The sequence below is a fragment of the Eutrema salsugineum genome, unplaced genomic scaffold (genome assembly GCF_000478725.1).
Source record: "Eutrema salsugineum unplaced genomic scaffold, Eutsalg1_0 scaffold_4, whole genome shotgun sequence".
Lineage (NCBI taxonomy): Eukaryota > Viridiplantae > Streptophyta > Magnoliopsida > Brassicales > Brassicaceae > Eutrema > Eutrema salsugineum.
The window spans coordinates 2795774-2801927 of NW_006256686.1; the positions used below are offsets into that span (position 1 = coordinate 2795774).

Consider the following 6154-nt stretch of genomic DNA (forward strand, 5'->3'; position numbering starts at 1 on the left):
CAGCATTTGGTACTTAGGCATTCTAGCCGTTCCTCTTTTTGCTGCGACTTGGTTTCCTATGCTTCTAGGTCGCACGCCCACGCCGCAGGGTTTTGTCACTTAGGCTCCTTAGCCGTTCTCTTCATGCTGCGACCTAACCTTCCTCTTTCCAGGTCGCACGACCATCTCGGAGTAGATTGCGAATGATCGTGCGACTTAGTCTCCCAGGGTTTTAGGCCGCAGCACCAGGTCGCACAGGTTTGGACTTAGGCGTTTTGGACTCCTCCTGTTTAGTGCGGCCTGGCCTTCCTCTTTTCAGGTCGCACGACCATCTCGGAGTAGATTGCGAATGATCGTGCGACTTAGTCTCCCAGGGTTTTAGGCCGCAGCACCAGGTCGCACAGGTTTGGACTTAGGCGTTTTGGACTCCTCCTTTCTGGTGCGGCTCAGCGTCTACGCTTCTAGGTCGCACGCCCAAGCCGGAGTAAATTCCGAACCTTGCTGCGGCCTGGCTCCCTTTTTTCTGACCCGCACTCCTATCCTGCAGTAAATGGGACTTAAACATTTCTCTGGCCTTAAACACTTCTCTCAGCTCTCTCACATGCTTCTTTCCATTCATCACTGAGCTATGTCCTCCAAAGATCACCTAGTACCTGAGACCAACTCACAAAACCCATCAAAAAGTTCTAAAACATAAGAGAAAAGAGAAGAAATCAGAAGAACTATGTACAAAGATAAGCTTGGGGTGTCTCCCAAGAGCACTTTGTTTAAAGTCTCTAAGTTTGACTTTGAGAACCTGGTTAACAGGCTGGTGGATCAAGAAGAGGAACTGTTGTAGCTTCCTCTTTCCCTTGTGAAACTAAGTAATGCTTGATTCTCTGTCCATTCACCACAAATTCCTGACCATTCTTTCCTTCCAAGACAATGGCACCATGGAGTTGCATGATCCTTTTCTCTTGAGCTGTCTTGATATCAAAGTTTAGAAACTTCACAGCCCACATAGCTTTGTACTCCAACTCAACAGGAAGGTGGCAGCTCTTCCCATATAGCAGACTGAATGGTGATGTTCCAATTGGAGTTTTAAAGGCAGTCCTGTAAGCCCATAATGCATCATCTAGCCTTTTGCTCCAATCTCTTCTGCTTGAGCTAACAGTCCTCTCCAGAATGGCCTTAATCTGTCTATTGGATACTTCAACCTGGCCACTAGTTTGAGGATGATATGGAGTAGCTATCTTGTGTTTAACTCCATGCTTTCTCAATAAACCTTCTAGAGTCTTGTTCACAAAATGGGATCCTCCATCAGAGATGACAACCCTTGGAACTCCAAACCTTGGGAAGATGATGTTCTTGAACAGCCTCACTACAACCTTGGAATCATTGGTAGGGGAAGCAATGGCCTCAACCCATTTGGACACATAGTCCACAGCAACAAGTATGTATTGATTTCCATAGGATGAAATGAAAGGTCCCATAAAGTCAATCCCCCAGCAATCAAAGATCTCAACCTCTAGAATGGGGTTTTGAGGCATCTCACTTCTCTTAGATATGTTCCCATGCCTCTGACAGGCATCACATGCTGCAACCACCAACTGGGCATCTTTGAACATTGTAGGCCACCAGAACCCACTTTGAAGAACCTTTGCTACAGTTTTGAATGCCCCCATGTGACCTCCAAAAGCAGAACCATGACATTCCTGCAACACAGGTTGCATCTCCTCTTCAGCAAGACACCTTCTGTATAGCTGATCCTTGTTCAGAACATAGAGGTAGGGCTCATCCCAATAGTATCTCTGGACATCTCTGAAGAACTTTTTCCTCTTGTAAGCATCCAATTCAGGAGGCTCCACCCCACATGCAAGATAGTTCACTATGTCTGCAAACCAAGGCATCCTCCTTTCTTGAATGCTCTCTACTTCCTCAAACTCCAAGTAGGAATGGAGCACCATCAGAGACTCTTCAGGCAAAGCATCATCTATGGGGACTTTTTCTTCAATCCTCAGCCTTGAGATATGGTCTGCAGCACCATTCTCAATCCCCTTTTTATCAAGCACCTCCATATCAAACTCTTGGAGCAATAGAACCCATCTCAACAGCCTTGGTTTGGCATCTTTCTTGGTCATCAAGTACCTGAGGGCTGCATGATCAGTATACACAATGACCTTTGATCCCACCAGGTAGCTTCTGAACTTATCAAAGGCAAAAACTATTGCCAGCATTTCCTTTTCAGTTGTAGCATACTTCTCTTGGGCAGAGTCAAGTGTTCTACTGGCATAGTAGATCACATGCAACTTCTTGTCTTTCTTTTGTCCAAGTACTGCTCCAACAGCAAAGTCAGAAGCATCTGTCATGACCTCAAAAGGTAGGGACCAGTCTGGTGCCTGAACTATTGGTGCACTAACCAATGCCTCCTTGATCAACTTAAAGGCTTCTTCACATTCAGCATCAAAGGTGAAATCTACTTCCTTACACAACAGTCTTGTTAAGGGCCTGGCAATCCTTGAGAAGTCCTTTATGAATCTTCTATAAAACCCTGCATGACCCAGGAAGCTCCTTATCCCTTTAACAGAAGTGGGGGTTTGCAGATTTACCATCACTTCCACCTTTGCCTTATCAACCTCAATGCCCTTTTCAGAGATCTTGTGCCCAAGAACTATCCCTTCTTGCACCATGAAATGACACTTCTCCCAGTTCAGCACCAAGTTGTGTTGCTCACATCTCTCCAACACCTGTGTCAAATTAGAGAGACAATCCGAGAAGGAGGAGCCATAGACACTAAAGTCATCCATGAACACCTCAACTTTCTCTTCAATAATGTCAGAGAAAATGTGCATCATACATCTTTGAAAAGTGGCCGGTGCATTACATAAACCGAAAGGCATTCTCCTATAAGCGTAAGTGCCATAAGGGCATGTGAATGTTGTTTTCTCTTGATCTCTTGGATCTATGGGAATTTGGAAAAATCCAGAGTACCCATCGAGAAAACAAAAATAAGGATGATTAGCTAACCTTTCAAGCATTTGATCAATGAATGGTAAAGGAAAATGATCTTTTCTAGAAGCAGAATTCAATTTCCTATAGTCAATGCACATGCGATGGCCAGTTATTGTTCTTTGAGCTATGAGTTCATCCTTATCGTTTTTCACCACTGTGATCCCACCTTTCTTGGGCACAACATGAACAGGAGACACCCATCTTGAGTCAGAGATTGGGTAAATTATCCCTGCCTCAAGAAGCTTTAGTATCTCCTTCTTAACCACTTCCCTAAGGTTGGGGTTAAGTCTACGTTGGTGCTCAATAGAGGACATAGATTGGTCCTCTAGGTGGATCCTATGGGTGCAGATGTCAGGAGAGATCCCTCTAATATCAGCCAAAGAATACCCTATGGCTCTCCTGAACTTTCTTATTTCATTCAGCAATGCACTCTCTTGGTCCTCTAATAGGCTATCATTGATGATGACAGGATATGTGGAGTTTAGTCCTAAGAAAGCATACCTGAGCCCTGTTGGTAGAGGTTTGAGCTCAACAGAGGGTGCATCAGCCTCATTCCAGTCCTGGTCCAAGCTGCTTTGGCTGGTGACTGATTCTTGGATTGCCAAAACCTCAGTGCCATTCTGTTCCAGCTCCACAAACCTTGTCTCAGGACCCAGCTCTCTTGCATTGTCCAGATACAGCTTATACCCTTCACTTGCTTCAGCCAAGAGCCCATTGTCTCCTTGTTCTTGAGTTAGAGTAGCTTGAAGAGGATCCTCAGTGTTCAGCTCCTCAAGCAACTCATCAGCCAACTGATCCATTGTCTCTACATAGAAACATTGACCTTCAATGGTGGGCTTCTTCATCATCTCATTCACATCAAACTTGAGCTTTTCAGACCCAAGTTGAAGCTCTATTATCCCACCTCTCACATCAATAATAGCTCCTGCAGTGGCTAAGAATGGTCTGCCCAAGATAAGAGGATCTACTGGCTCTTCATCCATCTCCAGCACAACAAAATCTGTTGGAACCTCAAAACCACCTATCTTGACAGGTAGATCTTCCAACATACCAACAGGCAATCTAACTGATCTATCTGCAAGGATAAGAGAAATCTTTGAAGGTTTGAAAACTCTAAAGCCCAGCTTCTGTGCTATGGAGAATGGCATCAAGCTGACTGATGCTCCTAAATCACAAAGACATCCAGAGAATAGAAGAGGTCCAATGGCACAAGGGAGTGTGAAGCTCCCTGGATCAGTTAACTTCCTTGGAATGGACTTCCTCTGAATGATAGCACTGCATTCATGACTTAGTACTACCATGCCTTGAAGCTCTTTTGTCTTGTTCAGAATAGCATCCTTCAAAAACTTCCCCATCTTTGGCATCATTAAGAATGCATCAATGAGAGGCATTGTGAGTGGTGTCTCTTTGAGTGCCTTCTCAAATACAGCTCTTGCCTTGTCCACTAGTTGCTTCTTAAATCTCCCTGGAAATGGGAGCTTGGGTTGGTATGGAGGTGGTGGCACATACTTCTTCTCTGGTTCTGGTTCCTTTGCTACCTCTTTACCCTTTTCTGACCTTGGTTTCTCAGCAACTTGATCATCCTTTAAGGCTGCCTCCCCCTCAGGTTGATCATTGTCCTCAATGATCACATTGTTGTTCTCAATACTAGGTAACTCCTTGCCACTCCTCAGTGTAATGGCCTTGGCATATTCCTTGGGGTTGGGTTCTGGTTTTCCAGGTAGGTGACCTTGGTTCCTTGAGCTTGATGCCTGGTTTTGCTTCAGTTCCTTGATTTCCTGCTGCATAGTCTGTTGACCCTGAAGTAGTTGTTGCAGAATACCAACCATATCTGTACCCATCTGTGGCTGCTGTTGAACCATTGGTGGCTGAAACTGTTGTTGAACCGGCGCCTGCTGTTGGAACTGTGGTGGACCAAACCCTGGTGGTGCCTTTGGCTGCTGTGAAGTGTAACCAGTGCCCTGAAATGGTTGCTGTTGCTGACCAAAACTCTGATTCTGACCAAATTGATTCTTGGGTTGGAATGACCCTTGAAAGTTGTGCTTGGGAACAAAGTTCGTTGGAGCTTGAGAATTGGGATAGACCTGGTCTTGTGGGTTAGCTACATTGGTGTTCCTGTAAGAGAGGTTTGGATTGGCATTACCATACTGATATCTTTGGAACCTCTGATTCCCAATGTAGTTGAGCTCCTCTTGGGTAAGACCTTCTTCACTTATGTTCTCAAAAATTTGAGAAGGTTCCTCATACTCTCCAACAAAATGCATTGGCTTCTGAGTGGTGAATTTCAGCTTGTCCAATTCACTCCTCAACTCCTTAACTTCTCTGGTGAGCCTCTGTTCTGAGCTTGAACCTTCAGACCTATTTGATCTGTCATAGTCTTCACCATAAGTATCATTGCTCAATGCTAAGTTCTCCACTAGCTCTAAAGCAGCATGAATCTCTTTACCCAGAAAGTTCCCATTGGAAGCAGTATCCAGCTGGTTTCTAATCTTGGGAAGAGCTCCCCTATACAGTGTGCTGAGAAGAGAAGCCTCACTAAACCCATGGTGTGGGCATTGGTTTGTGTAGCTCCTGAATCTCTCATATGCTTCACCAAAACTTTCATTGCTTTGCTGAGTGAAGCTAGAGATTTGGTTCCTTAGTTTTGCAGTTCTTGAGGTAGAGAAGAACTTAGATAAGAAGGCTTGCTTGCATTGCTCCCAGGTTTGAATGGAGCCTCTTGGAATATTCTTCTCCCATTGATGAGCTTTATCACCAAGACTGAATGGGAATAGTCTTAGCTTAAAGCTGTCTTCTGAAACTCCATTTATCTTGGTCAGATCACACACCTTATCAAACTGGTCCAAGTGTTCCAAGGGATCTTCCATTGCTAACCCATGGAACTTTGAGTTCTGGACCATATTCAGCAATGATGCTTTCACTTCAAAGTTGTTGTTCTGCACAGGTGGTGCCTGAATACCAGCTCCATACTGATGAGCATTGGCCCTGTCATTTTCGCAACATAGATTTGGGGTTGCTCATATCTTCTTTGTTGTGGTTGGAAAGGGTGGGGTTGGTGGTGCACCTGGTGTCTTTGTTGAACATTGGCCTGATGCCTCTGTTGATGAGCCTGAGCTTGTCCCTGGTGGACATAGGCTTGTTGGTGGTGCACCTGTTCCAGCTGAACATTGCCCTGGTGAAACCC

The 6154-nt window shown here is 45.0% G+C and overlaps 1 non-coding gene across 1 annotated transcript; it reads left to right on the forward strand.

Annotated features, from left to right (window-relative positions):
- Positions 1 to 5508: 5508 nt before the first annotated feature.
- On the forward strand, positions 5509 to 5615 carry LOC112084686. Its single transcript, XR_002898347.1, has one exon. It is a non-coding gene; the product is annotated as a small nucleolar RNA R71 (small nucleolar RNA).
- Positions 5616 to 6154: the final 539 nt, after the last annotated feature.